Here is an 18,540-nt window from a genome sequence, read left to right on the forward strand (position 1 = left end):
TTGTCAATAGCACTGTTTACAGGGGCCGCCGACTCATCCAGACATGGGGGGGTACAGATCATATAGGGCCCATCAGTCAACTGCAGCTAAAATAAAGTGCTTTCTTAAAGCTCTGCAGAGGCGGCCATTTTCTGGATCTTCACCATGATTCATGAGCCACTATGTTGCCAGCAAATTAGCCGGGCTGGATGTTGCAATCAGTATAGCAGTTAAAGTGAAGTCTGCATATTAATATACTTTTTTTGATCAATTGCGCAGAGTGCGAATTCACAATTTGTGAATAGTGCGATTACTATAAAGTGTATAAAATACAACTCTGATATAAGCACTGAAAATGTCACCATGAGGGCACCCATTCAGAATGCTACTGTATTTCTGTAAGGCTGTGTTCACATGTCCAGTAATGATCAGCTAGAACGGAGCCAGCAGACATCCGTTAGGAAAAAAAAGTTATGCAGATCCAACTTTTTAGCCCGTTATTCACTAACTAGATGGTGGCCCGATTCTAACGTATCGGGTATTCTAGAATATGTAGGTAGTATATAGCACAGGCTACGTACTATTTTGCACAGTGACGTAGTATATAACACAACCGACGTAGTATATAATAGAGCTACGTAGTATGTAACACAGCGTACGTAGTATATAGCAAAGCTACGTAGTATATAACAGCCACGTAGTATATAACATAGCCACGTAGTGTATTGCACAGGCACTTAGTATATTGGTCAACCACGTAGTATATAGCAGAGCCACGTAGTATATAACACCGCCACATAGTATATAACATAGCCACGTAGTGTATTGCACAGGCACGTAGTATATTGGTCAGCCACGTAGTATATAGCAGAGCCAAGTAGTATATAACATAGCCACATCGTATATCGTAGTATATTGCACTGCCACGTAGTATATAACAGAGCCACGTAGTATATTGCACAGTTGACATAGTATATAACAGAACCGACACAGCCACATAGTATATTGCACAGCTACGTAGTATATAGCACAGAGCACGTGGTATATTGGACAGTCACGTTGTATATTGCACAGTAACGTTGTATATTGCCCAGCCACATAGTATATAGCATAGAGATGTAGTATATAACAGAGCCAACGCAGTATGTAACACAGCCCACGTAGTATATAGCAATGTGGGCACTATATGCGTGGTTAAAAAAGACTTAAAATAAAAAAATAAACATATACTCACCTTCCGAGGGCCCCTTGAAGTCCTGGCCCGGCCAGCTTCCGGTCCCAGGGTTGGTATGAGCGCAGGACCTGTGATGACGTCGCGGTCACATGACCGTGACGTCATGGCAGGTCCTTCTCGCATAACATCCTTGGCACCGGTACCTGCCGCTTGCACCGCCGAGGACAGCGCGTGACCTCGGAGGGTGAGAGTAACCTTTTTTCTAATAATTATTACTTTTAACATTAGATCGTTTTACTATTGATGCTGCATACGCAGCATCAATAGTAAAATGTTGGTCACACAGGGTTAATAGCCGCGTTAATGGAGTGCGTTAAACCGCGGTCCGTTAACACTGGCATCAACCCTGTGTGAGCGCTCAGCGCTGACTGCAGGGCAGTAAAGCAGCGGCCATTTTGCTGCCAGACTCTGGCCGTCGCTGATTGGTCGTGGGCGTTTTGCCATGACCAATCAGCGACTTGGATTTCCATGACAGACAGAGGCCGCGACCAATGAATATCCGTGACAGACAGACAGAAAGATAGACAGACAGACGGAAGTGACCCTTAGACAATTATATTAGACTGATCTCTGCCGGATCTGTTTTTTTTCAACAATGAGCAACGGATCTGGCAAGAAAAGCCTACAGGATTTCCCCTCACCTGCTGCTTCATTATCTGTATGTAGCATTGTGAGAGATGTGGTGTTTGCATCGGGTACATTATGGTAGCCTGGTTTGGAAAGAAACAACAGGATGCAATGATGGGGAATAATCTACGGCTAAGAGGTTTAGGGCATTTGTACAATACAGAGTGGCAAAAGTCCCCATTATAATCATCGCTCTGGATGTGACTGGAGTATGACAAGCTGGTGACAACCTTCTCCATGGTTTATAAATGTTGTATATGTGAATTGTCTGCATTGTGAATGGGGGCAGGAGGTAAAACAAGGGCTGTGGAGTCAGTAAGCCCAACCTCCGACTCCAACTCCTCAATTTCCCTGACTCCGACTCTAAAATGGTCTCGGACGCTGACTCAGCCCTGGGTTAAACAGACCAGTATAAAGGATGGTCCATGCACAGAATTTCTCACGTGCACTTGCACATAGGTAATTATTGGTCGGTGCGATGTGAACGAGGCCTTAGTCCAAGAATCATAAGATCCAAAGCTGTACATGTGAGGTAAATGTCTTCTGACTTTGATCATTTTGGCCAATTATAGTTTGGGAATCACATAGGAACATTCTTTGTTTGTTCTGCAGTCACCTTAAGGTATATTTACTAGGACTTTTGGTCTCACCCTTACATTTTGTAGTATACCGTAATATCTATGAAGAACCTGGCACTCAATGGACGTAGAAAAAAAGATGATTTATTTGCAATCCACAGTGACCGTATATGACGTTTAGACCTTCTTCAGATATACGGATTGCCATAGAGGTATATAGGACTCAATGCTGAAATTCTGCACAGGATACATTGCATCGGGAAAGTGGGCATACCACTAAAGGTATGGCGCCCATAGAAGTCAGCACGCTCATATATGTCCACTGTGGATTGTGGATTACAATTTGGTCAGTCTCAGGCATTAATCTCTGCTTGTAAATGGCCCGCAGTGACTTTTTTCAATTACCTATATTCACAGGCCCTACTCGTGCATCAACTCCAGTCGCTCCGGCAAAAGAGTCTTCATCATTACCCTGAGTGCTCAGCATGGTGAACTTAAATTGGATATAAGCCTGCCCAGACACGACATGCCCAGACAGCGCGGTGTGATATGGGCAGAGAGGTGGAAATGAGTTTCTCGTCCGTGCTAAAGTACTTAATTACAGTGACAGAGATATGACACGGAGGAAGGGTCAGGGGAGCGCGATGTGTCACTCTGAATGTTGATACCTCGTCCACGTGTCTGGAATATTTCCGACTTTCTGGACATTTCTGAACTCTCGGCAGTACATGGTCCAGCTACGGGTGACTGATAATGGTGTCAATATTCTTTAATACCGTCTCTTTAGCTGAGGGTCAGTGGCTGACTAACATTCCTCAAGAAATGACTGATTCTAGAAGGTTAACCCAGACGGCTGGCCGTGTCTCTTGTCCCTATGGAGACTTATTGATTTCGATTTTTTTATGTTGCAGTGGAAATCTCACCGTCGTGTCTGAGTCAGGCACTCGTCCAAGGAGGAAACCCAAAATGCACATTAGTTAATAAGAAGCTAATGCTGTTTTATGGCGTTGGTTGTATCTGTCCATTTCGAGCAGCAGAGTCATTATCTTAGGGGCAGCCTCCTGGGCTTTGGCTATATGTTCCAGGGCAAAGAATCTTTGGTGAAAACAGGTGTACAATACAAAAAAAAAACATTTTATCTGCCATTGTAGATGTCTATGCAAAGTATCTGGGCAGGCATCCAGATCCGGAGAGTTGTAACAGATGGACGGGCTGTAGACCACCCCAACACTGCAGTCTCTCCGGTAACAGATTACCACTGAACCTATGGACGGCATATATTTAGCCGGTAATAAGTCTTCTTAACTGCAGCTTACAAGCCTCCCTGGTAGCTGATAAAGAGCCAGGCAAACTGTATAATTCATTTGTACCAAGGATTGGCTATTTCATATAAAAATGTAGAAAATGGCACAAAATTACCCAGCAAAAAAATAACATATTCTTGTTCTACATTGAAGGTTTGAGCAAAAGGACAAATATAGCAAATATGAGCATATCAGGATCAGTGTGACTCACCAGGCTGCCATATCAATGGAATTGCCGAGAAAATATATATATATTAGATGGTAGCCCGATTCTAACGCATCGGGTATTCTAGAATATGTACGTAGTTAATTTATGAAGATTTTGGAATAATACATTGAATACACAGGCCACATAGTATATAGCACAGCCACGTAGTATATAGCACAGCCCACGTAGTATATAGCACAGCCCACGGAGTATATAGCACAGCCCACAGAGTATATAGAGCCACGTAGTATATAGCACAGCCACGTAGTATATAACACAGCTCATGAAGTATATAGCACAGCCACGTAGTATAGAGCACAGCCCATGGAGTGTATAACAGCCCACATAGCATATAACACAGCTCACGTAGTATATAACAGCCCACGCACGTAGTGTATAACACAGGCCACGTAGTGTATAGCACAGGCCACATAGTGTATAGCACAGGCCACGTAGTGTATAGCACAGGCCACGTAGTGTATAGCACAGGCCACGTAGTATTGCACAGCCCAAGTAATACATTGCACAGCCCACGCAGTATATAGCAGAGCCCGCGCAGTACATTGCACAGCCCGCGTAGTACATTGCACAGCCCGCGTAGTACATTGCACAGCCCGCGTAGTATATTGCACAGCCCACGTAGTATATTGCACAGCCCACGTAGTATATAGCAATGTGGGCATTATATCCCTGTTAAAAAAAAAAAAAGAAAGAATTAAAATAAAAAATCTATATATATAATTGTCTAAGGGTTTTTCCGTCTTTCTGTCTGTCTGTCTGTCTGTCTGTCTGTCCTGGAAATCCCGCGTCTCTGATTGGTCGAGGCCGCCAGGCCTCGACCAATCAGAGACCGGCACAGCATCGACGTAGAAATCCCGCGTCTCTGATTGGTCGAGGCCGCCAGGCCTCGACCAATCAGCAACGGGCACAGCGACGATGATGTCATAAAGGACGTAGTCATCCCGCGTCTGATTGGTCGAGGCCGCCAGGCCTCGACCAATCAGCAACGGGCACAGCGACGATGATGTCATAATGGTTGCCATGGTGACGATGATGTCATAAAGGTTGCCTCGACCAATATACTACGGGGACATGCATATTCTAGAATACCCGATGCGTTAGAATCAGGCCACAGTCTAGTCTATATATATAATTGTCTAAGGGTTTTTCCATCTGTCTGTCTGTCTGTCTTTCTGTCTGTCTGTCTGTCTGTCCTGGAAATCCCACGTCCCTGATTGGTCGATGCCGCCAGGCCTCGACCAATCAGCGACGGGCACAGTATCGACGTAGAAATCCCGCGTCTCTGGCCGCGTCTCTGGCCTGGCGGCCTCGACCAATCAGCGACGGGCACAGCGACGATGATGTCATAAAGGACGTAGACATCCCGCGTCTCTGATTGGTCGAGGCCGCCAGGCCGAGACCAATCAGCAACGGGCACAACGACGATGATGTCATAATGGTTGCCATGGCGACGATGATGTCATAAATGTTGCCTCGATCAATCAGCGACGGACACAGTCTGCCGCGAATTCTGGAATCATCATTGTCCATATACTACGGGGACATGCATATTCTAGAATACCCGATGCGTTAGAATCGGGCCACAATCTAGTAGTTATATACTCACCTTCCTTTGCCCCCGGATTCAGGAAGCGTTTACCGACACTCCTCGCGCGCTCCGGTCTCAAGAGTGCATTGCGATCTCACGAGATTCTGACGTAGCGGACTTGCGAGACCGATACGTCATCATCTCGCGAGATCGCAATGCATGGAGCGGTCACCGGCGCGTTGCGAGGCCTGTTGTGGATCCGAGGGGCCGACGGACGGTGAGTATATAACGATTTTTTATTTTTTTTTAATTATTTTTAACATTAGATCTTTTTACTATTGATGCTGCAAAGGCAGCATCAATAGTAAAAACTTGTTCACACAGGGTTAATAGCAGCATTAATGGAGTGCGTAACACCGCGGCATAACGCGGTCTGTTATCGCTGCCATTAACCCTGTGTGAGCGCTGACTGGAGGGGAGTATGGAGCGGGCACTGACTGCGGGGAGGAAGGAGCGGCCATGTTGCCGCCGGACTGTGCCCGTCGCTGATTGGTCGTGGCAATGGTCGTGGGCGTTTTGCCATGACCAATCAGAGACTTGGATTTCCATGACAGACAGAGGCCAAGACCAATGAATATCCGTGACAGAAAGACAGAAGGACAGACAGAAAGACGGAAGTGACCTTTAGACAATTATATACAGTACAGAGCAAAAGTTTGGACACACCTTCTCATTTAAAGATTTTTCTGTATTTTCATGACTGAAAATTGTAAACTCACACTGAAGGCATGAAAACTATGAATTAACACGTGGAATTATATACTTAACAAAAAAGTGCGAAACAACTTAAAATGTCTTATATTCTAGGTTCTTTAAAGTAGCCACCTTTTGCTTTGATGACTGCTTTGCACACTCTTGGCATTCTCTTGATGACCTTCAAGAGGTAGTCACCGATCTTCTAACAATCTTGAAGGAGTTCCCAGAGATGCTTAGCACTTGTTGGCCCTTTTGCCTTCACTCTGCGGTCCAGCTCACCCCAAACCATCTCGATTGGATTCAGGTCTGGTGACTGTGGAGGCCAGGTCATCTGGCGTAGCACCCCATCACTCTCCCTCTTGGTCAAATAACCCTTACACAGCCTGGAGGTGTGTTTGGGGTCATAGTCCTGTTGAAAAATAAATGATGGTCCAACTAAACGCAAAGTGGATGAAATAGCATGCAGCTGCAATATGCTGTGGTAGCCATGCTGGTTCAGTATGCCTTCAAATTTGAATAAATCCCCAACAGTGTCACCAACAAAGCAACCCACACTATCACACCTCCTCCTCCTCCATGCGTCACGGTGGGAGCCAGGCATGTAGAGTCCATCCGTTCACCTTTTCTGCGTCGCACAAAGCCACAGTGTTTGGAACCAAAGATCTCAAATTTGGACTCATCAAACTAAAGCACAGATTTCCACTGGTCTAATGTCCATTCCTTGTGTTCTTTAGCCCAAACAAGTCTCTTCTGCTTGTTGCCTGTCCTTAGCAGTGGTTTCCTAGCAGCTATTTTACCATGAAGGCCTGCTGCACAAAGTCTCCTCTTAACAGTTGTAGAGATGTGTCTGCTGCTAGAACTCTGTGCGGCATTGACCTGGTCTCTGATCTGAGCTGCTGTTAACCTGTGATTTCTGAGGCTGGTGACTCAGATAAACTTATCCTCAGAAGCAGAGGTGACTCTTGGTCTTCCTTTCCTGGGTTCCTGGGGCAGTCCTCATGTGAGCCAGTTTCTCTGTAGCGCTTGATGGTTTTTGCCACTGCACTTGGGGACACTTTCAAAGTTTTCCCAATTTTTCGGACTGACTGACCTTCATTTCTTAAAGTAATGATGGCCACTCGTTTTTCTTTACTTAGCTGCTTTTTTCTTGCCATAATACAAATTCTAACAGTCTATTCAGTAGGACTATCAGCTGTGTATCGACCAGACTTCTGCACAACACAATTGATGGTCCCAACCCTTTTATAAGGCAAGAAATCTTACCTATTAAACCTGACAGGGCACACTTGTGAAGTGAAAACCATTCCCGGTGACTACCTCTTGAAGCTCATCAAGAGAATGCCAAGAGTGTGCAAAGCAATCATCAAAGCAAAAGGTGGCTACTTTGAAGAACCTAGAATATAAGACACAATTTCAGTTGTTTCACACTTTTTTGTTAAGTATATAATTCCATATGTGTTAATTCATAGTTTTGATGCCTTTAGTGTGAATGCACAATTTTCATAGTCATGAAAATACAGAAAAATCTTTAAATGAGAAGGTGTGTCCAAACTTTTGGTCTGTACTGTGTGTATGTCTGTCTTTATATATATATATATATATATATATATATATATATATAGTGAAAAAATTGGAACAGCATCAAATTACTACCTTACAAGGCATGCAGAGCTCTTCCAACCAGCAATCCAATGGTCAAAAAGTAATAAACTCAAAAAAAAGGAAAAGCAGCACAAAATAATTGAAAAAAAGTGGACTTTAATGCCTGAACGGCGTGGCAACGTTTCGGATGTGTTATCCTTTGTCAAGCAATGAATACAAGAGTGAGACCACATTTTATATCCAACACATACATATCTCATTAGAAAATCATTAAATATAATAAAGTCAATAGTATTAAACAGTGTTATTGTGCATCATCAGTGTAACAGTGCAATTGTGCAAGTTACTCAGCCCATCAAACCACAGCTATTGACGGGTATTATGAATTACATACTGCGTGAAAATAATTAAAAATAGCTTAATGGCCAATTGTTATTAAAAACAAATCAGGTGTCCTTACTAACGATATTATAATCCAAGTACACTTACATACACAGCTCAGTAATGGCAACCATGATCACGGCATTCCCAAGTGCCTACTGCACATGTCCGTGACATCACAGTCAGAGACCCACAATGCTCTACCCTGCAGCTGCTCAGAGCCTTCCGAGGACCATGGCGCCATGTTAGCTAGGGGCGGCTTTGCCCACACGGAGGACGGAACCACATAACTATTGCAATAGCAATATAAAAAAAAATACAGTAGTGATCCTAGTAATCCCGAACTCTGCATTACTCAGGAATTACTTTACAGAATATGAAAAACATAAAAAAAATATATAAAAAAAAATTATGTACAAAATTAAACTGCTCCATACACGGTCATATGTATAAGAATAGTCTTCTCTACTCGGGAACATACTCAATGTGCCGCCGTATTTAAAGGGACCCAGACATAAGTCTGTAATACGTCACCAAGGTCCAGGAAGCCCCCCTTATTAAAGTGGGGCATCCTGACCCTGAGTAAGGAAACGGAGACCTTTGGGGGCGGATACCCCCCGCGTTTCTCCAAACCCCTACAGTATGACACACATGACCCAATCTTTGGCTACATCTTCAACATCCCTAGAGAAACATAAAAAACCAAATGACCAAAGCAGGGGAGTTTCCTATGTTTATAAATTCAAGCTTTTATTCTCTGTAATTATATATCCAAAAAAAATAATCAAAATATCAAGAGAGATGCAGAGATCAAGGAAAAAGGAAAGCAAAATAATTCACATTATAGAGTAATCAGTACGGATCCATCGTCCATTGTTCAAAGTCGTAGCCACCATATAGTATCTCGGTATGTAAGATAGGACACCTGAAAAAGGACAAAAAACTCCATAAGTTTCTTTTAAAACATAAAAAATATATATATAAAATAAACACTTAGGAGAGAATATAACCACTATCACATTTACATAATTGAATTAAGTTTGAAATCCACATTAAGGCCATAAGGTTTTAAAGTATTGAGTTTTTTTTATCCATTCCAACTCTTTCTTTTTAAGTAACCGTATACGGTCACCTCCCCTTCTCTGAACCGGTACCATATCAATAATACGGAAGCGCAGTTTTTTTTCAGTATGACATTTCTCCGTGAAATGTTTAAACACTGGTAGATCCAAACGTTTCTTCCTTATGGTATGTCGGTGTTGATTGATTCTAGTCTTGAAATCACACGTAGTTTCACAGACATACCATAAGGAGCAAGGACACTGAAGTAAATATACAACAAACTCTGAGTCGCATGTCAAATAATGCTGTATCCTATATTCCTCATTCGTGATGGGATGAAAGAAATTAGACCCCTTGAGCATCAAATAACAGTTAATACAGGACAAGCATGTAAAACAACCTTTCCTACTGTTGCCAGTAAGTGTGGCCTGACCCTGTTTTTTGAATGACCCTATATCGGACTTCACCAGAGTAGACGCAATAGTTCGACTACGTTTATATGAGAAAATTGGTGGTTCAGAGAACTCCTTCACTTCGGGAGAACATTTATATAACATTCCCCAATGTTTGCATGAACAGTCACAGTGCAGAGAGCTGGAAGACGGTGGCGAAGTCCGGAGCAGAGCAGCAGAATTTTTTTTTTTTTTTTTTTTAACCTTTGGAGCATTTTATATGGGGGTGCATGATATATGGGGCTCATTATACACTGAAGCAACATATACAGCTCTAGCAAAAATTATAAGACCACTGCAAAATGTTCAGTATGTCTGATTTTTCTCTTTATACGTATATTTTTGAATAAAATGTTCTTTTATTCTATAAACTACTGGCAACATGTCTCCGAAGTTCGAAGCAATAAATTTTGTATTTATTTTCTGAAAATGAGAAATAGTCAAAATTAACAAAAAAAAATGCAGTGCTTTCAGACCTCAAATAATGCAAAAAAAAACTAGTTCATAATCTGAAGTTAACATTAGCGTTCAGGGGCTTTGCGGAGGGCTGCGTAAGTCCTCTGCTAAGCCCCGCCTACTTCTGCATACTTCTGCATGCGTCCTGTGCACCTATCTTTAACATTGGGTATGCAGGACATGCAGATGTATGCTGATGTGTTGTTTTGACGCTCCCGCCACCCGCACAGGAACGCAACCAGTGCTTCCAGGTCTCCTAACCATTAGATGACCAGGTGTTGATCTGGGGATGCTTCAGCGAGGCTGGAATTGGGCAGGTTAATCTTTGCGAACAACGTATGACCCAAGCTGCATAAAAGGTTATCCTGGAAAAACAGTTGCTTCCTTCTACTCAGGCAATGTTCCCCAATTCTGAGGACTGTTTTTTTCCAGCAGGACATTGCGCCATGCCACACAGCTAGGTTAATCAAGGTGTGGATGAAGGACCACCACATCAAATCGCTGTCATGGGCAGCCCAATCTCCAGACCTGAACCCCATTGAAAACTCCGTGGAATGTAATCAAGAGGAAGATGGATAGTCACAAGCCATCAAGCAAAGAAGAACTGCTTACATTTTTGTATCAGGAGTGGCATAAGGTCACCCAAAAGCAGTGTGAAAGACTGGTGGAAAGCATGCCAAGACGCAAGAAAGCTGTGATTAACAATCATGGCTATTCCACCAAATATTGATTTCTGAACTCTTCTGGAGTAAAAAAAATAATATTGTTGTTTCTAAATGATTATGAACTTGTTTTTTTTTTTTTGCATTATTTGAGGTATGCAAGCAATGCATTTTTTGTTATTTTGACCATTTATCATTTTCAGTAAATAAATACAAAATTTCTTGCTTGGAACTTCGGAGGCATGTTGTCAGTAGTTTATAGAATAAAATAACAATTTACATTTTACTCAAAAATCTAATATATAAAGCTGAATGTGTGTGTGTGTGTGTGTGTGTGTGTGTGTGTATGTGTGTGTGTGTGTGTGTGTGTGTGCGTATGTCCGGGATTGGCATCTGCACCGTCGCAGCTACAGCCACAAAATTTTGCACAGTCACTCGTCTGGACCCCAAGAGCATCATAGGCTATGTTGTGAGGCGAAATTTTAACACCGCGCGTTCCAATTCACCAAACAATTTTGCCCCTATCTACATAATGGGAAAAAGTGAAAGGAAAAGTGTTGGAGGCAAATTGACAGCTGCCAGATGTGAACAAGGGGGACTTAGAGTGAGGGCGATGGCGCCAAAGAGTATATACCATACAGTTGCTAAGGTGGGGCCCCAACATGGGATACTCAGCACACACGGGGATATGAGCACACACAAAATGCACCACACACTACCACGTGCTTGAACACATATACCACCTTCAGCACACATTTCACCACACATACACCAACCTCGCCACATAAAAGTCGCAACACAAAAATCGCCGCTCAAAACTCGCCACACGCAAAACTCGCCACGTGCAAAACTAGGCTCACGCAAAACTCGCCACACGTGCAAAACTCACCTCATGGAAAACTCGCCACATGCAAAACTTGCACACGCGGAAAAATTGCCACATGCACAAAAGTTGCAACACATGCAAAAGTTGCCTCACAGAAAACTTGCACATACTCAAAACGCACCACACCTAAAACTCGCCACGCGCAAAACTCGCCATGCGCAAAACTTGCTGCACACAGCTTGCTACACTAACCTATCACATGCAATTCGACACACAAAAAGTTTCTACACACATGTCTCCACACAAAACTCATCTCACAAAAGTCGCTACATGCATGTCGCCACACGCACCTCAACACACACAACTTGACACATGAAACTCGCCCTAAAACACACACAAGTCTGGGCTCACAACTTTTGGCCAAATCTTGTGCTAAGAATCTCATGTGTTTTTTCATATATTTCAAAAGCCATTATGCTATTCCCATTTCATATATCGCACATCTCCTTGCTCTAGCACAGTAAATTTTGAGTGCAGCCATTGATCTATTTGCTATATGACTTTTTTGGTTATGCACCAGTTCAGACTAGATTGCTGTTCAGTCAGTTTTCCTATATCTACTATGTACTTTTTTTCTGACTTGAACGCTCCGCCCTTCACCATGCTGTGATTTTAATTACATCCTCACACAGTTGGTTCTGAGCTTCCTATAAAAGCAGGCTTTACCACGTTATTAGCCATGGGTAAGTGTTCGCACTGGGCGGTCAGCTCAGGTGCCCATCCGTTCTGAGATTACCTTGACGATTGGTGGATGGGCTCACAACTTTTGGCCAAATCTTGTGCTAAGAATCTCATGTGTTTTTTCATATATTTCAAAAGCCATTATGCTATTCCCATTTCATATATCGCACATCTCCTTGCTCTAGCACAGTAAATTTTGAGTGCAGCCATTGATCTATTTGCTATATGACTTTTTTGGTTATGCACCACTTCAGACTAGATTGCTGTTCAGTCAGTTTTTCTATATCTACACGTGCAAAACTCACCTCATGGAAAACTCGTCACATGCAAAACTTGCACACGCGGAAAAATTGCCACATGCACAAAAGTTGCAACACATGCAAAAGTTCCTCACACAAAACTTGCACATACTCAAAACGCACCACACCTAAAACTCGCCACGCGCAAAACTCGCCATGCGCAAAACTTGCTGCACACAACTTGCTACACTAACCTGTCACATGCAATTCGACACACAAAAAGTTTCTACACACATGTCTCCACACAAAACTCATCTCACAAAAGTCGCTACATGCATGTCGCCACACGCAACTCAACACACACAACTTGACACATGAAACGCGCCCTAAAACACACACAAGTCTGGTATTATCCTTCAAAAATAAAAATCTGATTAATAAACAGACAAACTACAAGAGCAACTAATGTACCATATAGGAAATACGGCAGCTGTCAGTCACATGACCTGTCTATTATGTGTATGTGTGAGCTAATATATACTGCCAGGGGAGAGGGCTTCCTGTTGGCTGGGGATTTATCAGGCTGCCAATTTAGCTTACAAATACTGAGGTAAAAATACTGACCAAATAACGTGTGAACGAGGTCTAATACAGGAGGAGATGACACACAGGTATATACTATATACAGGGGAGATGACACACAGATATATACTATATGCAGGAGAGATGACACACAGGTATATGCTATATACATGAGGAGATGACACACAGGTATATACTATATACAGGAGGAGATGACACACAGGTATATACTACATACAGGAGGAGATGACACACAGGTATATACTATATACAGGAGGAGATGACACACAGGTATATACTATATACAGGAGGAGATGACACAGGTATATACTATATACAGGAGATGACATACAGGTGTATACTATATACAGGAGTAGATGACACTGATATGTACTATATACAGGGGGAGATGACACACGTACAGTATATACTATATACAAGGGAGATGACATACAGGTATATACTATATACAGGAGATGACATACAGGTATATACTATATATAGAAGACATACAGGTATATACTATATACAGGAGATGACATACAGGTATATACTATATACAGGAGGAGATGACACATAGGTATATACAATATACAGGAGGAGATGACATACAGGAGGTACCGTATATACTCGAGTATAAGCCGACCCGAGTATAAGCCGACCCCCCTAATTTTGCCACAAAAAACTGGGAAAACTTATTGACTCGAGTATAAGCCTAGGGTGGAAATGCAGCATTTACCGGTGAATTTCAAAAATAAAAATAGATCATTATTTCCCCATAGCTGTGCCATATAGTGCTCTGCACCGTTCATATTGCCCCATATCTGTGCCCCATATATGCTCTGCACTGTTCATTTTTGCCCAATATCTGTGCCCCATACAGTGCTCTGCACCGTTCATATTGCCCCATAGATGCTGCACAGATGCCCCATAGTGCTCTGCACCGTTCATATTGCCCTATAGATGCTGCACAGATGCCCCATATAGTGCTCTGCAGTGTTCATTGTGCCCCATAGATGCTGCACAGATGCCCCATATAGTGCTCTGCAGCGTTCATTGTGCCCCATAGATGCTGCACAGATGCCCCATATAGTGCTCTGCAGTGTTCATTGTGCCCCATAGATGCTGCACAGATGCCCCATATAGTGCTCTGCAGCGTTCATTGTGCCCCATAGATGCTGCACAGATGCCCCATATATTGCTCTTCACCGTTCATATTGCCCCATAGATGCTGCACAGATGCCCCATATATAGCTCTTCACCGTTCATATTGCCCCATAGATGCTGCACAGATGCCCCATATATTGCTCTGCAGCGTTCATTGTGCCCCATAGATGCTGCACAGATGCCCCATATAGTGCTCTGCAGCGTTCATTGTGCCCCATAGATGCTGCACAGATGCCCATATAGTGCTCTGCAGCGTTCATTGTGCCCCATAGATGCTGCACAGATGCCCCATATAGTGCTCTGCAGCGTTCATTGTGCCCCATAGATGCTGCACATAAATCTGTGCCATGGCCGCTGCTGCTGCAATAAAAAAAAAAAAAACACATACTCACCTCTCTTGATTGCAGCTTAAACTGGGCCTAATGGTGTCACCCCCACATGCCAAACCTGTGACTTTTAATTAATTAATATCAGAGAGAACAAATGACCGCCATACACAACACAATCCACTATACCAAGACTAATAATATCACATACAGGAAGAAACACCACCACACCATGACCAGACCACATAGTGACCGAATAATACTATATACAAGGGACAAATACCGCCACACCATGACCAGATCACATATTACCACCACTTGGTGACCAAATAGCACATACAAGGGACAAATACCACAACACCATTTCCAGACCACATATTACCACCACATAGTGACTGAATACTACAATACTGATCAGTAATAAAAAAAAAAAAACACAATACTATCACCATAAGTGCCAGTATTCACAGGAGATCTGTACTTAGTATGCAGTGTCTGTGTAGAGGTAATACAAAGATCACTGGTGGTATTATACACAGGAGATCTGTATATAATGTATAGGTAATACAGTGATCACTGGTGACAATGTACACAGGACCGCTGTATATAGTATATAGTGTATAGTGTCAGTGTATAGGTAACACTGACTCACCAGTGACATCTCTAGGTGAAGTCCTTTATCTTTCATCCAGCACAGACCGCCATCACTTCATCCAGCCAGGACTCGTTTCTGCAGGAAATAACAGTTATCTCGAGCTCTGCTTGCAGAACACATTACTTAATTTTTAACAACTTCTACATTACACCACATGAAGAAAAAAAGGTGATATAGTGTCACTCTACACAGTAGCAGGCCTGCCCACTCATTTAAAACAGTATACTCAAAAAATAAAATAAATACATCACTGCAGTAATAATATCCCTTAATTAGCCCCTATGGTAATACTATTCCCCACCCTGGCCCCGTTTATCTCATTCCTGGCTCCAGCCATATGTTCTCGCATCCTGCCCTCATGAGTATCCATTCTACCCCATATGATCTCCCCATCCTGCCCCATCAGTCTCCATCGTATCCATCCTGCCCCATGTCTTTAATTCTGCCCCGTGTCTCCAATCATGCCCCGTATCTACATTCTGCCCATGGCTCAAGTCCTGCCCCCAGTGTGTCCAGCAATCTGCCCCAGTGTGTCCAGCATATTACCCCCAGTGTGTCCAGCAACCTACCCCAGTATGTCCAGCATATTGCCCCAGTGTCCAGCAATCTGCCCCAGTGTGTCCAGCATTGCCCCCAGACAGTGTGTCCAGCAATCTGCCCCAGTGTGTCCAGCATATTACCCCCAGTGTGTCCAGCAATCTGTCCCAGTATGTCCAGCAATCTGCCCCAGTATGTCCAGCAATCTGCCCCAGTATATCCAATTGTCCAGCATTGCCCACAGTGTGTCCAGCAATCTGCCCCAGTGTCCAGCATTGCCCCAGTGTGTCCAGCATTGCTCCCAGACAGTGTGTTCAGCAATCTGCCCCAGTGTGTCCAGCATATTACCCCCAGTGTGTCCAGCATATTACCCCCAGTGTTTCCAGCAACCTGCCCCAGTATGTCCAGCATATTGCCCCAGTGTCCAGCAATCTGTCCCAGTTTGTCCAGCATTGCCCCCAGACAGTGTGTCCAGCAATCTGCCCCAGTGTGTCCAGCATATTACCCCCAGTGTGTCCAGCATATTACCCCCAGGTTGTCCAGCAATCTGCCCCAGTGTGTCCAGCATATTACCCCCAGTGTGTCCAGCAATCTGCCCCAGTGTCCAGCATTGCCCCAGTGTGTCCAGCATTGCCCTAGTGTGTCCAGCAATCTGCCCCAGGGTGTCCAGCAATCTGCCCCAGGGTATCCAGCAATCTGTCCCAGGGTGTCTAGCAATCTGCCCCAGGGTGTCCAGCAATCTGCCTCAGGGTGTCCAGCACTGCCCCAGGTGTGTCCAGCAATCTGCCCCAGGTGTGTCCAGCAATCTGCCCCAGTGTGTCCAGCAATCTGCCCCAGTGTGTCCAGCAATCTGTCCCAGTGTGTCCAGCAATCTGCCCCAGGGTCTCCAGCATTGCCCCAGTGTGTCCAGCATTGCCCCAGTGTGTCCAGCAATCTGCCCCAGTGTCCAGCATTGCCCCAGCGTGTCCAGCAATCTGCCCCAGTGTCCAGCATTGCCACAGTGTCCAGAAATCTGCCCCAGGGTCTCCAGCATTGCCCCAGTGTGTCCAGAAATCTGCCCCTGTGTGTCCAGAAATCCGCCCCAGTGTGTCCAGAAATCTGCCCCAGTGAGTCCAGAAATCTGCCCCAGTGTGTCCAGAAATCTGCCCCAGTGTGTCCAGCATATTACCCCCAGACAGACAATCAGACATAAAGAAAAGAAAAAAGTAAAATCCTCACCTCTCCCGTTCCCAGCGCAGGTCCGGTGCAGTCAGCGTCTCTCCGGCTCTGCAACGCTCAGGACAGAGGCTGAGCGCGCAGTGATGACGTCATCGCACCCTCTGCCCTGAGACGTCGCAGAGTCAGAGGGCGCTGAAGATGCTGCAGCTACCGAGCAGCCGCAGGAACCAGGAGAGGTGAGTATTAGCGCTGGCACCAGGGGGGGGGGGGGGGGCGTGGCGCCCGAAGATTTAAAGGGCCCTCGTCTTTTTTTTTTTTTTCTCCTGCAGCGCCGGCCGCGGCCCGGTGACCCGCTCCCCGCATTGTGCTGCCCGGGGCGCCCGCCCCATCGCCCCCCCCTTCCTACGCCACTGTTGAGCAATACATGGGGCCCATCTTATACTGTATGGAGTATTATATGAGGCTCATTCTGTATGGAGCACTATATTGGACTCATATACTGTATGGCGCATTATATAGGGCTCATTAACCCCTTTCTGACATCGGACGTACTATCTCGTCGAGGTGGGGTGGGCCCCTATGACCACCGACGGGATAGTACGTCCAGCGCGATCGGCGGCGCTCACGGGGGGAGCGCGGCCGATCGCGGCCGGGTGTCAGCTGCCTATCGCAGCTGACATCCGGCACTATGTGCCAGGAGCGGTCACGGACAGCCCCCGGCACATTAACCCCTGGCACACCGCGATCAAAGATGATCGCGATGTGCCGGCGGTGCAGGGAAGCATCGCGCAAGGAGAGGGCTCCCTGCGGGCTTCCCTGAGCCCCCCGCAGCAACGCGATGTGATCGCGTTGCTGCGAGGGTCTTGCCGCCCTCCCTGCCTGCTCCAGACCCGGATCCAAGATAGCTGCGTGTTATGAAAGGTAATTCAGTACCACAATGGACATAGAGGTCAGCACACATACAGTGACCTGGCAATAACCCAAAAAACAAGAACGAGCTCTGAGACGTGGGAACTCTGTTGACCGCAATCCCTAATCCTCTCCAAACCACACTAAAGGCAGCCGTGGATTGCGCCTAACGCTCCCTATGCAACTCGGCACGGCCTGAGAAACTAGCTAGCCTGAAGATAGAAAATAAGCCTACCTTGCCTCAGAGAAATACCCCAAAGGAAAAGGCAGCCCCCACATATAATGACTGTGAGTTAAGATGAAAAGACAAACGTAGAGATGAAATAGATTTAGCAAAGTGAGGCCCAACTTTCTGAACAGAGCGAGGATAGGAAAGGTAACTTTGCGGTCAACACAAAACCCTACAAAAACCACGCAAAGGGGGCAAAAAGACCCTCCGTACCGAACTAACGGCACGGAGGTACACCCTCTGCATCCCAGAGCTTCCAGCAAGCAGTAAAAAACAAATTGACAAGCTGGACAGAAAAAAAACAGCAAACAAATAGCAAAG

General features: G+C 44.8%; 1 protein-coding gene across 1 annotated transcript in view; it reads left to right on the plus strand.

Moving 5' to 3' along the window:
- The window catches only part of DIPK1B (divergent protein kinase domain 1B), a 162,131-nt gene that overhangs the window by 11,391 nt on the left and 132,200 nt on the right, over positions 1–18,540 (plus strand). The window lies entirely within an intron of this gene.

Source organism: Ranitomeya imitator, chromosome 2 (genome assembly GCF_032444005.1).
Source record: "Ranitomeya imitator isolate aRanImi1 chromosome 2, aRanImi1.pri, whole genome shotgun sequence".
NCBI lineage: Eukaryota > Metazoa > Chordata > Amphibia > Anura > Dendrobatidae > Ranitomeya > Ranitomeya imitator.